The sequence below is a fragment of the Schistocerca americana genome, chromosome 5, assembly GCF_021461395.2.
Source record: "Schistocerca americana isolate TAMUIC-IGC-003095 chromosome 5, iqSchAmer2.1, whole genome shotgun sequence".
Taxonomy (NCBI): domain Eukaryota; kingdom Metazoa; phylum Arthropoda; class Insecta; order Orthoptera; family Acrididae; genus Schistocerca; species Schistocerca americana.
The window spans coordinates 36,420,721-36,438,433 of NC_060123.1; the positions used below are offsets into that span (position 1 = coordinate 36,420,721).

Genomic DNA, 17,713 nt, shown 5'->3' on the forward strand with positions numbered 1-17,713 from the left:
AGCAGACGCGATGAGGTTTTGTAATCCATAGTTTTATTGCGGCGACAAAAATTAATTTTTATTGAATTTTGATATTGTTTTGTTTACGCTAAAAATAACTATAGTCTAAGTACATTTTCTGGTGCGTCTTTTACCATGCGTTTTGTAACTTTTCGAGAGTTAGCTAAGACACTAAAGTCTGGTCTCCGCTATGACGTCCGCGTGGAGTAATATTGACAGACGAATATAGGAGAATGTCGACAGTGAGTCATTATTTTCGCATGGTGTAAAGTTCAGGAAAAAAGGTGTTTAGACTCGAGTAAGACTTTATATCTAATTTCAGATGTCGAGGAGAAGAAACAGTCAATTAGAGAGTGCTAAATGGACTGAAAAAATTCCTGAAAAACGCATTAAATTATTAGGTTTAGTGAAGTCAAGGATATCAGCCATGTGACTACATCGGCACAATTACTCTGTGTAATTTCCGTAGCTGAGTTGCGAAAAATTGCCTATGACCTTGCCCGAAAACTTGACCTTAGGCACAGTTTCAATAAAATTATCAAAACGGCTGGAAAAGACTACATTTATTGTTTTAAAAAGGAAACCCCTAAAATAAGCTTAAGGAAACGAACGAACAAGTATCAAGAGAGTTCTAGTTTCAATGAAGCTGGTTTAATTTTTTGCAGCTTGAACACCATTTGCGAAAACTTGGCGTACATGTGATTTGACACATGTTGAGCTAAAAAAATGTGTCACTTTCTTAGAGCGCCGGCAACAGCCTTGCCGCAGTGGTTACACCGGTTCCCGTGAGATCACCAAAGTTAAGCGCTGTCGGGCGTGGTCGGCACTTGGATGGGTGACCATCCAGGCCGCCATGCGTTGTTGCCATTTTTCGGGGTGCACTCAGCCTCGTGATGCCAATTGAGGAGCTACTCGACCGAATAGTAGCGACTTCGGTCAAGAATACCATCTTACGACCGGGAGAGCGATGTGCTGACCCCACGCCCCTCCTATCCGCATCCTCCACCGAGGATGACACGGCGGTCGGATGGCCACTCGGTTGGCCACTGGTGGCCTGAAGACACGGATTACTGCCTTAGAACAGGAATTTTATTCACTGTACTTCATACCGTTGCCTTGTAAAAGTCTCAGAATTACCCTGGTACTTAGGGAAACACCGACAGGTTGCAGATTTGGGAAATGTTTATATAATTTCAAAGATGTTCAACATTTTTCGATTTTCCTGGTACTGCAATAGTCTAACAATCTGGGGCACAGAGGGTGTCATGAATTTTTCCATGAAAGTGACAGATTCCCTAACGAAAGGAAAAATCTCTTAATGTGCCAATATTTCCCAGATCTGCAGTACCCCAAATTTTTCCCTTCCTCTGTAAGTAATTCGTGTCAGTCTTTTGAAATCACGACTTACGAAACTAAATGTCAAATCAAAAACACCTTCGCCATCTTTATTTCCAATTACATTTTATTTTTCTACCATTCTCGGCGTTACATAACACCATCTCCAGGCCCCTGACCGACGTGTAGGAGGAACACACCTCTTGTACAATTCAAAGAGGGGACAGCCCATATCCGTAGATTTCTTTATAACAACGCAATCCCTTCGATCATCGCTTGCAGACTACTCATTGGATTTTACAAGCGGTGGCATTCTTCCTACACGTCGATCAGGGACCCTGAACACGGCGTAATGTAACACTGAAACTGGCGACAAAATAAAATATAATTGTAACTGTAGACCGCTTAAGGTGTTTTTGAATTGACATTTTATACTGAACAGCCGAGCTCTAGGTATCCCAAACATCCAGGATAAAGATGGGCTTACAGAGAATTAAGCTGATGGTTCGATAGTTTTCACACCTGTTAGCACATGCCTCCTTTGGAACAGGAATCATCACATGTTAATTACTCTTAGTCAACAGGACGCATTTGAATTTTATTGTAACCCAGGAGAATATCAAACGCGCAATTTTTTTTTCATAGTGGCGTATATGAAGAAAGACGGTGTAGCTCAGACAGAGAAAATACGAGGGGAGACCAGAAGCTGCAGCATTGATCGCGACTGCCGTCGGTTTACGACTGCCGGCGCCTGGAAGCCGGACGCCGCGGCGTCGGCGTCGGGACGCTGCTGGGGGTCTGGCGCCGCCGCTGGAGCCGGCGTTGGCGTCGGCGTCTGCAGTGGCAGCGGCGCCCCCCCCCCCTCCCCACTCTGGGCCTGTCCTCTACTGTTCCACCCCAGCAACAGCGGAACCCACTCTCGTGGGACAGACAAGCCCTCTGTATCCACTGGGAAAACAAGGCCCGTGACACAAGCTGCAGCGGTAAAGTGTACACTCCTGGGGTTGTGTTAAGCTCCTACAGTGTGGTGTCAAAAGTCACTGGGTGGCGATATGCACGTATACAGTTAGGGGTGGTATCGCGTACACGAGACACGAGGTGTAAAAGGGCAGTCCATTGGCAGTGCTGTTTGTGGTAGATTCTTTTATGTGTATGTCTTTTTTTTGTTTGTCTGTTGTCGATGTATTATGCTCGCAGTAAAAGGTAGTAACAACGCGATAAAATTTTCTCTGATAGTGCTGTTAAAAGAATTACTGTGTATTGCGCGTATGAAGAGTCTTGGGAGAGACGGCTGGATATTTTTAGCAACTATTCATACATGAGATTGCAGGTTCGAGTGCTGTTGTCCACGTCTCTTCCCATACACGTCGCATTCAATCTGAAACAATTCTGTTATTTCAATACTTCCAAAAATACTAACAAAGGTCGTGACGCTCACCTTCGTTCTCATGAAATAATAACGGTTTATTGTGTCTCTTGTACAATTCTCCACATAACATCAAAAGAAGCGAACAGAAAATTCTAGTTACCCTTAGTTACGAGTAAACCACAGAGAGAGTAATATTCCGAGTCCACGATATAATTATCATAGAGTCTCTCAGATAACGTCTTTGCCACTTAGTTTTCTCACAGTCGATTCAGTACATTACATATTTATTACACTACAACATTTCTTGCGGTTTCGCCTGTGTCTACAGTAGATTTCCGTTGCGCGTGTCGATAGTCGTTTGTTTGTTTGTTTCGAAAGCTAGCGGTCGCTCGTGGGCAGTGGTCAGTCAGACAGCACCCGCCAGCCGAGACACAGCGGGAACAGGGTAGCAACCGATTTTGCAACATTTTACCAGTTCCTAATTAGTAGCAAGTTACATTGTTTTATCTCTGTGCTTTAGTAGTTCCGTTTTTGAATCTCTGAGTGTTGATTTAATATTTAATAAATACGTGTTTTATATCGGATAGTAATCGTTTTTGTGACATCTTTACAAGTTCCCAACCAGGAACGTATTATTAAGTTTCACCTGTATGCTTTGTTAGTTTAGTTTTTGAATCTCTGTGTTTTAATCTGATTCATTAGACACAGTTCTTGCCTTTTCGTCAGTTTCTTAACAAGTGTCGATTGTCGTTTGTTTGTCTGTGTAGTGTACTCTTTCAGGGTCATTAGTACGAATAGGGACTGCGAGCGCTGTGTGCGGACGCGAGCTGAGTTGGTGACACTTCGCTCTCAGCTCCAGGCTGTGTTGGCTTTGGTTACGCAGCTTGAGACTGCAGTGGATGGGCACCACTGTTGTGGACCGGCCGTGGGGATCCAACGGACGGGCAGCACGACTCACGAGTCCGCCAATAGGTCTGCACCGGTGGCCAGCCCAGTTGCTGTTCGCACTGACGTTGACCCCTCACCTGTGGTCGAGTGCGAGGTCGCGCCGGAGCGTGGCTCACTGCAAAAGACTTCACGTGAGTCCAAACATAAGGCCTCCCCGGTTAGTCTGACAATCAGGTTCTAGGTGCTGCCGGTTCTTAGCAGTGTCCCTCAGCCAGATGCCATCGCCTGTCCTGTTCCAGAGGAAACCTCTCAGCCTGGAAGATCCAGGCAATCACAGAGGGTGGGACTAATGGTAGCTGGGAGCTCCAACGTTAGCCGCGTTATGGGGTCACTTAAGGACATGGCTGCCAAGCAGGGGAAGTAACCCAGTGTGTACTCCCTGATGGAGTCATTCCAGGCGTGGAACGGGTCCTTCCGGATGCCATGAAGAGCACAGGGTGTAGCCTACTGCAGGTGCTGGCTCATGTCGGTGTGTATCGCTTTGGCTCGGAAGAGATTCTCTCTGGTTTCGAGCGGCCATCCGAAATAATAAAGACTGCCAGTCTCGCTTGCGAGATGGAAGCAGAGCTCACTATTTGCAGCACAGTCGACAGGGCCGACTGCAGACCTCTTGCTACAGAGCTTAGTAAAGGGACTGAATCAGAGGCTCAGACGGTGTAGGCTGCAGAAATTTCGACTTGGGCTATAAGGTAGCGGGGTTTCGGATTCCACTAAAAAGGCAAGGAGTCCATTACGCGCAGTAGGAAGCGACGTGGATATTGGTGCTGTGTGGCGTGGACTCGGCGGTTTTTTAGGTGAGAGGGTCTCAGGAAAACACAATAAGGACTTCAGTTTCAAAGAGTGCAGCTAGAACACAGGTTGGACGTAGATCTAGGAACTATCGGTAAAACTTTTGTAAATTGTTGCAGCTGTGTTGGGAAAGCACCAGAGCTCCAAGCGTTGATAGAAAGCACTGATTCTCAAGTCGTTATACGCACTGAAAGCTAGCTATAGCCGGAGGACTTTTGCTAAGAACCTAACGGTGTTCAGAAAAACAAGCTAAGTAGAGTTGGCGGCGGCGTGTTTGTTGCTTTTAGAAGTAGTTTATCTTGTAACGAAATTGAAGTTGATAGTTCTTGGCAACTGGAATAAAACAATTGCTGAAAGCCACGATCATTCCACTTTCCAATTATAACAAATGGCTTTTTACACAACTACTACATCAGTGTCTCCAAATCTGTAGACGTAACTGTAGCGAACAGTCAAGACAATACAACTCTGAAGCGCTGATGCATGCATCAAAGAAACGAGGACAACGTAACATCGCGTACAGCCAACAGTACCCGGACTAGAAGGCTTTGGTACAGCCCGGCCGCGAGGTTAGCACGGTTCCAGAGTTCGTCGGAAGCGAGGCAGGTTCCCGCGTGACCGGCCCCCACCCCTGCAGTTTCCACAACATTTCCTTCCGATCCGCGGACGGCCGCCTTAAGTGGGGGCCGGTCCTCGCCCGCCGTCAGCTCTGCCACGCCCAAGGCTGTCAGGCGAAGCGATTTCATCCAGTGTGCGCTGCGGGTCGGCAAGTCGACTGGCTGACTCACTCCCAAAGACGTCGATGGAAGCCGTGTTCACCAGAGAAATAAGCTCAGCGGATAAAATATTAGTCATCTTCGTAACAGAGTGTACTGGTCGCTGTCGAGTGCTGTGACGAGATGGAACTACAGTCGTCCAGCCACAACTGTGGGTTCTCTGATTGCCCTGAAAGAAGGCTCATCATACTAAAACACATGAACCATTAGTTGTTATTAAATAAATTAATAAAAGATTTACATAACTTTGGTTGGTTGGTTGGTTGATTTGGGGGAGGGGACCAAACAGCGAGGTCATCGGTCCCATCAGATTACGGAAGTATGGGTGAGGAAGTCGGCCATGCCCTTTCAAAGGAGCCAACCCGGCATTTGCCCGAAGCTATTTAGGGGAATCACGGGACGTGGGCCGGGTGTGGGTTTGAACTGTCGTCCTCCCGAATGTGAGTCCAGTGTGCAAACCACCCTGCCACCTCGCTCGGTTACTTAACTTTGACACAGATGTTTGTCACAGGGTTGCTTGATAAGTTACAACTGTAATTGACTATTAAAGCATCACTTGCTGCACAGATAACAAAATGTTCTCTGCAGTAGAATGTTCCACATTTAAATGAACCAGTCCATCAGAAACTTTAACCGTCACATTGATCCTACATCAAGAAGCTGACCACTTCAGATGAGGTCAGGGTTCTTGTTAGCTCGACACTATACTGACGTCTGTGTGAGGGCGCTGTTGTTCCTGAAAAGGAGGCGTCGTCTTCTGGAGCGCTTCACGAGCATCGTTGCGGATTTCCAATGAGCCCACGCCAATGGCTGTGGTATCTATTCGCGATGCCAACTGAAAAGTAACAGCCCATTAAGACCGATTTAAAACGAACATTTCCCAGTATACTTCAGGATCGCACATGTAAACAAAATATGTAACTCGCCTAGCAAAATTTATATCTGAAAAAATAACTGTTTAATCTATTTCAGTTCAAAGTGTAGAATCTCTGTAAATGAAGGGAATAATTCCCACGAAGGGAGTCTCTAGTAATTAATAAAAAATATAAATGTATTATTGTAATTTCTTATTTGAGAGTTTAATCTCTAATGAAATAACAGACATGTACTAGTATCATAGTGTACTTATTGTCCTGAGCAGACATACGTTTATATATATATTTTCAGTTTTTATATGTAAATTTTAATTGTTAATTAATCAAAAAAATGATTTTAAACAATTTGGTGATTGGTAAGAAATTATAAATAGTGACTGACATGTTGGCAGAGTCTGTCAGCTTGGTTTTGGATTTTAGACAGAAAGCAAGTAGCTTGTTGTGCATGATTTATTTCATTATTGTAAGTATATTACAACTTGTTTCACATTTGTCAAGATTCTTTTAATTAATTTGAGATTATAACAAATTTTCAGTGGAAACAACGAACAGGATTAATTATTTTAAAAAATGGTTCAAATGGCTCTGAGTACTATGGGACTTAATATCTGAGGTCATCAGTTCCCTAGAACTTAGAACTACTTAAACCTAACTAACCTAAGGACATCACTCACATCCATGCCCGAGGCAGGATTCGAACCTGCGACCGGAGCGGTCACGCGGTTCCAGACTGAAGCGCCTAGAACCGCTTGGCGACACCGGCCGGCCTTAATTATTTAAAAAATAACTTTTTATATATATATTTTTATGCTGCGACAGATTGCCAGATACCATGAGTAAAACAACTCCTAAGAATGTTATACAACTCTGATGTGGTAACGCGATCTCCGTATGATGTCACACAAAATGCGGACACGTCTTTTCTGGAAAGAATCATCATCGATGACAAGACAGGGTGCTACCAGTACGAACTTACAACAAAACGACAAAATGCAGATGGTTACATGAAAGGTAAACATTTAGACGATGTAACAGTCATTCAAGTCAATATGTCGTGCGAGTTGAACAACATTCATAGAAGGACTTTTCCGACACTTCACATGTCGTATGAATGTTTTGTGTGTTGTACTTAATTGGGGGAAGAGAATGTAGAACACCTGATGCACTAAAACCACAATCATAATGTTTCTCTATTTCTTTTTTTATTAATCTAGTCTGGAAACTCTTTTGAACGTATGAGGAAGGACGCTCTTTGAAATCAGCATAGAAACGAGCTGTCGTGTTCGGACGTGGCCATGGCCAGACAGTGAATGCAGCTGGTCATTTTGGCGGCGTGCCTACGCGGATTGTCCAACGTACCTACATCTACATCTACATCCACATCCATACTCCGCAAGCCACCTGACGGTGTGTGGCGGAGGGCACTCTGAGTACCTCTATCGGTTCTCCCTGCTATTCCAGTCTCGTATTGTTCGTGGAAAGAAGGATTGTCGGTATGCCTCTGTGTGGGCTCTAATCTCTCTGATTTTATCCTCGTGGTCTCTTCGCGAGATATACGTAGGAGGGAGAAATATACTGCTTGACTCCTCGGTGAAGGTACGTTCTCGAAACTTCAACAAAAGCCCGTACCGAGCTACTGAGCGTCTCTCCTGCAGAGTCTTCCACTGGAGTTTATCTACCATCTCGGTAACGCTTTCGCGAGTACTAAATGATCCTGTAACGAAGCGCGCTGCTCTCCGTTGGATCTTCTCTATCTCTTCTATCAACCCTATCTGGTACGAATCCCACACTGCTGAGCAGTATTCAAGCAGTGGGCGAATAGGCGTACTGTAACCTACTTTCTTTGTTTTCGGATTGCATTTCCTTAGGATTCTTCCAATGAATCTCAGTCTGGCATCTGCTTTACCGACGATCAACTTTATATGATCATTCCATTTTAAATCACTCCTAATGCGTACTCCCAGATAATTTATGGAATTAACAGCTTCCAGTTGCTGACCTGCTATATTGTAGCTAAATAATATGGGATCTTTCTTTCTATGTATTCGCAGTACATTACACTTGTCTACATTGAGATTCAATTGCCATTCCCTGCACTATGCGTCAATTCGCAGCAGATCCTCCTGCATTTCAGTACAATTTTCCATTTTTACAGCCTCTCGATATACCACAGCATCACCCGCAAAAAGCCTCAGTGAACTTCCGATGTCATCCACAAGGTCATTTATGTATATTGTGAACAGCAACGGTCCTACGACACTCCCCTGCGGCACACCTGAAATGACTCTTACTTCGGAAGACTTCTCTCCATTGAGAATGACATGCTGCGTTCTGTTATCTAGGAACTCTTCAATCCAATCACACAGTTCGTCTGATAGTCCATATGCACTTACTTTGTTCATTAAACGACTGTGGGGAACTGTATCGAACGCCTTGCGAAAGTCAAGAAACACGGCATCTTCCTGGGAACCCGTGTCTATGGCCCTCTGAGTCTCGTGGACGAATAGCGCGAGCTGGGTGTCACACGATCTTTTTCGAAACCCATGCTGATTCCTACAGAGTAGATTCCTAGTCTCCAGAAAAGTAATTATACTCGAACATAACCTAGAAAGAATGGTGTAATAACCGCAGCTACGTAACACGCTGTAAGAATACAAGCCGTAAAAATATTCTATCTGACGGGGACTGGAGACAAATGTCTTGCCTCCTCAATTATAATCAGTTTCATACGAAACAGAACTTGCCGCCGACAACGAATGCAAGTACAGACATTGCGGATGGAACTGCACCCAATGGATATTTGGGAGTCGGGTGCCTTTTAAATGTCACGGCCCAGAGGGGGGAGTAAAATTACAAAGTTACATGGCTCCAGTGGTCCAAACAAAACAGAAACTTTACAGTAGCTGATCGGAGCACTGCACAGTAGTCCAACGACTCGCAATTTCACTTCTTTTCAAATGAGGCAAAGCCACGAGAGGCGTTTAATCTACTATGTGCGGTGGGAATAACTCAGACTGAAGGTAAATGGAAATGAGCGTTTGGCGTAATTGGCCGGGAGACCCCTTACTGTGTAGGTCCGGCCGCCTTGGTGCAGGTCTTATTACATTCGACGCCACAGTGGGCGACCTGCGCGCCGGATGGGGATGAAATGATGATGAAGACAACACAACACCCAGTTCTTGAGCGTTGAAAATCTCCGACCCAGCCGGGAATCGAACTCGGGCCAGTAGGACAGCAATCCGTCACGCTGACCACTCAGCTAACAGCGGACAGACAAAAGGTGATCCTGTGTTGGCGGTGTTTCGTACCCTGACTTCAGTTCACTCATTCAGATTACAAGGATTTTCGGTGACCCAATGTGTGCTTTCTTCTACATCTTCGCGAGGAGTATGTCTTGTACACTCCAGTCGTCCAAATGACAACAGTCGTTTTCATCAGGTGGCACGCATACGTCCGTGGTTCGACAAATATTCAGGCATCCTTTCGTTCCTCGAATCGCCCGCTAAATCACTTGATCTTAATCCCACACGAATTTTCTGGAACTACTCTGCTCTGCAAAAATTAAGGATGGACAGATAATGTGACCACTCCGCGGAAATCAATGAAAGAGCTTGTGGGTGATGTTGCCTGAGGACTGCTAGCCACGCACAGAAACGTGGCTGTCAGCGTGAGATCAGCGTAACTATTCCGCCAAGGCTGGCCGAAGTGGCCGAGCGGTTCTAGGCGCTACAGTCTGGAACCGCGCGACCGCTGCGGTCGGAGGTTCGAATCCTGCCTCGGGCATGGATGTTTGTGATGTCCTTAGGTTAGTTAGGTTTAAGTAGTTCTAAGTTCTATGGGACTGATGACCTCAGAAGTTAAGTCCCATGGTGCTCAGAGCCATTTGAACCATATTCCGCCAAACGGAACTGGTTCCGCAACACGAGGCAGTTGAAGGAACAGAGAAAAGAGAGACTGTATCAATCAGCGAGTAGTTAGCGTGCACTGTGGCTGTGTTCTTCAGTACAACTTGGCCCGCAGACAAAATTTGAAAGACTTCACGGGGAGGGAAGGGGGGGGGGATCATAGGGAAACTGAAAAAAGGACTAAGTGTGACGAGTGTGGCCAAGGAATTACCGAGCGAGGTGGCGCAGTGGTTAGCACACTGGACTCGCATTCGGGAGGACGACGGTTCAATCCCGCGTCCGGCCATCCTGATTTAGGTTTTCCGTGATTTCCCTAAATCGCTCCAGGCAAATGCCGGGATGGTTCCTTTGAAAGGGCACGGCCGACTTCCTTCCCCGTCCTTCCCTAAACCGATAAGACCGATGACCTCGCAGTTTGGTCTATTCCCTCAAAACAGCCTAGCCCAGCCAAGGAGTTACATAAATATTGCTTACAGCATTGTTTCACGTGCATGGGGAGCGTTCCGAACCTCGGGCACTGCATTCCGAAAGAGATGAGATGGTCAACTACAGTAGCATATGACCGCTACATTGAACAACACGCAACACGGGACCCACGTCAAACAGCGAGCGAAATTGCAACCACATTCAGCAGGAGTGCAAGGCACGCAATCTCACGTTCCTCAATGGCACGGAGACTGCATGGGGGTGCTCTCTTTGCTGGATGACCAGTACGTTGTGTTCCGCTCACACCCCCACATCGTCGGCACAATTTGCGATGATGCCAAGAGAAAAAGGGACTGGACTAACGAGAAACGATGTCGCAGGCTATTCTCGAATGAGAGCAGATTCAGTCTGAGTAGTGATTCTCGACGTACCCCACATGTGGAGGGGTGAGAACTCGTAATCTACCCAGGGACATTGTCGAACGTAGTCATTTGGTGGTCCACATATAATGATCCGGGAGGCATAACGTTTTTCGGGCGAAGTGACTTTGAACACGCTACACTCACTCCTCAGCGTTATTGTGACGCTGTACTCATTGGCCATGTGCGTCTTTCCAAGGGCATTTTTAAGGATGACAAATGCACGACCACATCGATCAGGGCAGGTGAAGGAGCTCTCGGAACGATGTAAGGTGGCTGTAATTTCGCAACTTACAAGCGCTCATCTACATACTTTGCCGTGATTTACAACCGGAATTAGGTATCATTTGATAGGTTGTACATCATATACAGGGTGAGTCACCTAACATTACCGCTGGATATATTTCGTAAACCACATCAAATACTGACGAATCGATTCCACAGACCGAACGTGACGAGAGGGGCTAGTGTAATTGTTTAGTACAAACCATAAAAAAGTGCACGGAAGTATGTTTTTTAACACAAACCTACGTTCTTTTAAATGGAACCCCGTTAGTTTTGTTAGCACATCTGAACATATAAACAAATACGTAATCAGTTCCGTTTGTTGCATTGTAAAATGTTAATTACATCCGGAGATATTGTAACCTAAAGTTGACGCTTGAGTACCACTCCTCCGCTGTTCGATCGTGTGTATCGGAGAGCACAGAATTATGTAGGGATCCAAAGGTAACGCTGATGGACCTTAGGTACAGGAGAGACTGGAACAGCACATTACGTCCACATGCTAGCACCTTTTTATTGGTCTTTTTCACTGACGCACATGTACATTACCATGAGGGGTGAGGTACACGTACACATGTGGTTTCCGTTTTCAATTACGGAGTGGAATAGAGTGTGTCCCGACATGTCAGGCCAATAGATGTTCAATGTGGTGGCCATCATTTTCAATCTCTGGCGCAATGAATGTCGTACACGCCGCAGTACATCTGGTGTAATGTCGCTGCAGGCTGCCACAGTACGTTGTTTCATATCTTCTGGGGTTGTAGGCACATCACGGTACACATTCTCCTTTGATGTACCCCACAGAAAGAAGTCCAGAGGTGTAAGATCAGGAGAACGGGCTGGCCAATTTATGCGTCCTATGAAACGCCCGTCGAACATCCTGTCCAGGGTCAGCCTAGTGTTAATTGCGGAATGTACAGGTGCACCATCATGCTGATACCACATACGTCGACGCGTTTCCAGTGGGACATTTTCGAGCAGCATTGGCAGATCATTCTGTAGAAACGCGATGTATGTTGCAGCTGTTTGGGCCCACGCAATGAAGTGAGGACCAATGAGGTGGTCGCCAATGATTCCGCACCATACATTTACAGTCCACGGTCGCTGTCGCTCTACCTGTCTGAGCCAGCGAGGATTGTCCACGGACCAGTAATGCATGTTCCGTAGAGTCACTGCCCCGTGGTTTGTGAAACCCGCATCATCGGTAAACAGGTAGAGCTGCAACGCATTCTCTGTTAATGCCCCTTGACAGAATTGCACTTGATGATTAAAGTCATCACCATGTAATTGTTGATGTAGCGACACATGAAACGGGTGAAAGCGGTGACTATGCAGTATACGCATGACACTACTTTGAGTCAGTCCACCGGCTCTCGCAATGTCCCGTGTACTCATATGTGGGTTCATGGAAACAGCAGCTAACACACCAACTGCACCCGCTTCTCCTTTGACGGGCCTCTTACGGACCCGTTTGCGTGCTACGACCATACCTGTTGCATGCAGTTGGCGATAGATGTTTTGCAATGTGCGGCACGTTGGATGCTCTCCGTCCGGGTACCGTTCTGCATACACCCTGCAGGCTTCAGCTGCATTTCGTCAAAAAATGGTTCAAATGGCTCTGAGCACTATGGGACTTAACATCTGTGGTCATCAGTCCCCTAGAACTTAGAACTACTTAAACCTAACCAACCTAAGGACATCACACACATCCATGCCCAAGGCAGGATTCGAACCTGCGACCGTAGCAGTCGCGCGGTTGCATTTCGTCGACACTCGCCATAGATGAGTATCATCTCCGCCTTTTCAGAGTTCGAATACACCATGGTCACAGTTCCTACAACACCACACTATCAAAGACGTCTGGTAACACGGTGTACTACAGTTGGTCTGCGTGCGGATGCGAATGCAGAATAACAATAGCAGTAAGCGCTACATGCGGACACTGCGACAGCTAGACCAAACCACAACAGTGCACTACAGCCACACTCGTAAACACGGTCATCATCGTAAACATGTCCCTGCAGATGCTGCTCGCCGACCGTGGCCCGTGTTTGTTACAACACGAAACTGAACGTCGGAGGTTTCAAGCGTCAACTTTAGGTTACAATATCTCCGGATGTAATTAACATTTTACAATGCAACAAACGGCACTGATTACGTATTTGTTTATATGTTCAGATGTGCTAACAAAACTAACGTGGTTCCATTTTAAAAAACGTAGGTTTGTGTTAAAAAATATACTGCCGTGCAGTTTTGTATGGTTTGTATTAAACAATTACACTAGCCCCTCTCCTCACGTTCGGTCTGTGGAATCGGTTCGTCAGTAGTTGATGTGGTTTACGAAATATATCGAGCGGTAACGTTAGGTGACTCACCCTGTATATGAATATTTAAAGAAGACTGATATCGTCACTTATACCTTGTAAATAGTTTTTAACGCTTATTGCATGAGAGGTGACGGAGAGTCTTTGTTATCAAAACGGTGTAATGAATGACTGCCTATACTAGTAGAGGTTGGAACTCCAGTGGAAATGAAACGTCAGGCGTAACTCAGACGCTGAGTGGAAAAGCCCGCAAAGGTGTGTTGGTCCTACTTAACAGAGGAAGTAACCCTTGCCGGACGGTCGGGGCACCTGAGCGCTGAAGCACAATAGAGTGGCGGCCGGCTGGTTTTGTAGCTAGGCCGGAAGGGTAACCGGAATCTCTGAAGTTCTTGGACGCACCAGAGAGGAACAAGGAAGCGTTACTTCGGAAATCACGCAGGCTGGGTTATTTCCGAGGATTTTTACTCTGAGATGCGAGCCATTGTATGAATTTAGAATGGGAGGAGGGATTTCCTCGCAAGCTTTCCGCGCTAGACGACAAAAGACTAAAACATGGTTGGTCGGCGTTCGGAAGGATCTGTAGAGAGGGAGAATATTCCGTGATTTCGAGTATACGATTCGCTTTCTGCAGTTACGAGGGAGGGGAGCCGAGCTTAGCTGGGAAGCCAGCTGTGGAGAGAAAGAGGTCTTCCGTTTTGAGCGCCCATGTCTTACAGTCGCTCAGTATCAGCTTTGTTGGTACAGACCGAATTGCTGTCTTTGCTCTCAGGAGATTTTATAGTTTGAACAGTTAGGCACTGCACTGTTGCGAGTTTATTCGATTCTGGATTTCGCCTCCAGATTGGGAGTCGTCGTTGAGTACGCAGTGTTCAGTGACTGAGAGCACTTCTTCTGCCTATACTAACGTTCAGACGTTATCTGAACCCTGTCCTTGCGGCTGGGAGTTCGCGTTTCTCGTCTGTAGAACACAGAAAGGAGAAGACAGTATTAGATGATACTAGTCAGAGGACCGTCTTAAGCTGTCCTAGTGTTTGAATGAGTTATATATATATATATATATATATATATATATATATATATATATATATATATAGGGTGTCCAGAAAAGGGCTCCCTGATTTCAAAATTAAATATCTTGAAAACAAAGATCGATAGAGGAATGCAGTAAACGGTATGTTTATTGTGAAAGCTGTAAGAAGTTTATGCAGCAGTTTGAAATAATAGTTACAAAAGCTGCTAACAGATGGCGCTGTACGCTGTACAGCTCATATGAGCATACATAAGTGAAATAATCGTATGAAAACAATCTTTGCAAACAATCACATCACAATGTTTTCAAAACGTTCACCATTGGCACTAGAGAGGTGGCGCAAACGAAGAATGAAATTCGCCATCACATTTCGTAGTGTCTCAACCGAAATGAATTCACATGCCACAGAGATCGCCGATTCAAGATCGTCCAGCGTGGCGTGATGCTTCGGGTAGACCATGTCTTTCACTGTGAACCACAAAAAAAAGTCACAGGGAGTCAAATCCGGCGAATATGGAGGCCAATCCATGCCTGCACCACTAAATTTGGGATATTCCAAAGCAATGACTCGATTCCCGAAGTATTCCTCAAGAAAGCGAAACACTTGTTCGGTCCGATGCGGTCGGGCTCCATCTTGCATAAACCATTCAGTACCTGGTCGATCATCTAACGCTTGCTGTGTGGCGACAAATTGTTCCAAAATTGCAACGTAACGTGCACCAGTGACCGTTTCTCGAATGAAAAAAAGGCTAATAATGCCTCTGCTGCATACTGCAGCCCACACAGTAACTTTAGGAGAATACAGGGGTTTCGCTTCACACCAATATGGCTTTTCGGAACCCCAAAATCGCCAGTTCTGCTTATTCGCGTATCCATTCAGCTGGAAGTGTGCTTCATCTGTAAACCAGATGCAGCCAACATCAAATCCTTCACTATCAATCAATGGAAGCATCTGATTAGCAAAGGTAACCCTTTGTTGCACAGCTCGTACGGGTATGGCCTGGTGCGTTTGAATTTTGAATGTGTAGGCTCTTTCTCAGTATTTTCTGCGTGCTGGAACGCTTCAAACCAGTCTCAGATGCAATTCTACGGACGGATGACATTGGATTTCGCTGAATAATTCCAGAAACTGTGACGATATTTTCAGACGTAACTGCGGTTTGCTTGCGGCCAACATGCCCCACTAGATCATCAGTTACGCTGCCTGTTCGTTGAAATTTTGCGAAGAGCGTACGAATGGTTTTCGCATTGGGTCCTTTTGGAACATTAAATCGTGTTTGAAAACTTCGCCTTGTTGCCGTAGGACTCTCTTCTAACCTGTGGTACTCTAGCACCAGAAAAACGCGTTGTTCAATGGAGTACATGGTTTTAATCTCTTCCTTCAGTACGCTAACCTCCTTTCACGTTTCAATAGTGGAACTGATCGCTCTGTGCTTCGGATCACTATTTATACTAGGCATTACGTATGGCGATTACAGCGCCATCTGTTAACAGCTTTTGTAACTATTATTTCAAACTGCTGTATAAACTTCTTACAGCTTTCACAATAAACATACCGTTTACTGCATTCCTCTATCGATCTTTGTTTTCGAGATATTTAATTTTGTATATGTGACTGGAGTTCTTCCGTCCGTCGATGCAGACGTGTACGAGAACCATCACTCCGACGCAATGGACGCAGTACATACGGTGACATTCCTAATTGCTTCAGCTTATTAGGGCTATAAAGCTAAACAGCTGTGAGCACGTAAATTTTACTTCCACTGAAGTTACGCACCTCTGTAGATCATCTTTGAAATTAGTGTGTTCTCATGTTTGGTACGTAGTTGATGTCAGTCAGCTCGCCTTATTTATATCAGGTCGCGTAGCCCTAACAAGGGAACCTCCCCATCGCACCCCCCTCAGATTTAGTTATAAGTTGGCACAGTGGATAGGCCTTGATAAATTGAACACAGATAAATTGAGAAAACAGGAAGAAGTTGTGTGGAACTGTGAAAAAATAAGCAAAATATACAAACTGAGTAGTCCATGGGCCACATAAGCAACATAATGGACAAAGTGAGCTTAGAAGCGCCGTGGTCTCGTGGTAGAGTGAGCAGCTGCTGAACGGGAGGTCCCCTGGTTCAAGTCTTCCCTCGATTGAAAATTTTACTTTCTTTATTTTTGCATAGTTATTAGCTGTCCGTTCGTTCATTGACATCTCTGTTCACTGTAATAAGTTTAGTGTCTGTGTTTTGCGACCGCATCGCAAAACCGTGCGATTAGTAGACGAAAGGACGTGCCTCTCCAATGGGAACAGAAAACATTTGATCGCGAGGTCATAGGTCAATCGATTCCTCCACAGGAAAACACATCTGATATATTCTATACGACACTGGTGACGGCATGTGCGTCACATGACAGGAATATGTTGTCGACCCACCTAACTTGTACACTTGGCGAATGGGTAAAAAGATTCTTCTACCTTGCCCGATTTAGGTTTTCTTGTGGATGTGATAATCACTCCCAAAAAAGTGATGAAAACATAAGAGTTTGTCAGATAAACTGAAAATAAAAAATTGAACTATTCACTCGATGGAAGATTTGAACCAAGAACCTTTCGTTTCGCAGCTGCTCACGTTACCACGAGACCAAGGCGCTCCTGCGTTCCCATTGTCCTTAATGTTGCTTATCTTCCGTTGAACTACTCAGTTTGTATATTTTGCTTATTCTTTCACAGTTCTACACAACTTCTTCCTGTTTTCTCAATTGATCTGTGTTCAGTTTTTCAAGGCCTATCCACTGTGCCAACTTATAACTAAATCTGAGGGGGGTGCGATGGGGAGGTTCCCTTGTAAGAAGGGGCAGGTTTGGACAGTTGATCAAACATATTAGTTAGGAAATCCATTTGTATATCTTTGTGTCCATTGGACATTGATATTTAAACATTCGTAATATATAAAGGGGCTTTAATCCACAATACATGTATAAGCAGAAAGAGCATTTATCATTTGTAGTTACCAGTTCCCTTAATTATTCATTTATGTTGATGTTGTAATTTATATGTTAAAGAGCAAGAAGGAGGAGATATCAGCGTTAAGAGATCCTAAGATCAGCTTCAGGGAGTAGTCAGAGAGGACAAATCTTCATTTTCGTTTCAATATTTTCCGTTGCGCACATTCATTTTACACCCGCCTAGAGTAGCATCTTGGAACGAGAGCACATTCGTCGAATGGACTAGCCTATCGTTCCA

At 45.2% G+C, this 17,713-nt stretch overlaps 1 protein-coding gene and 1 pseudogene across 1 annotated transcript in view; both read left to right on the plus strand.

The window, feature by feature from the left end:
• LOC124615618 overlaps nucleotides 1-17,713 on the plus strand; it is a 96,784-nt gene that overhangs the window by 44,118 nt on the left and 34,953 nt on the right. The gene's annotated exons all lie outside the window — the stretch shown is intronic.
• LOC124617453 lies at nucleotides 750-867 on the plus strand (annotated as a pseudogene).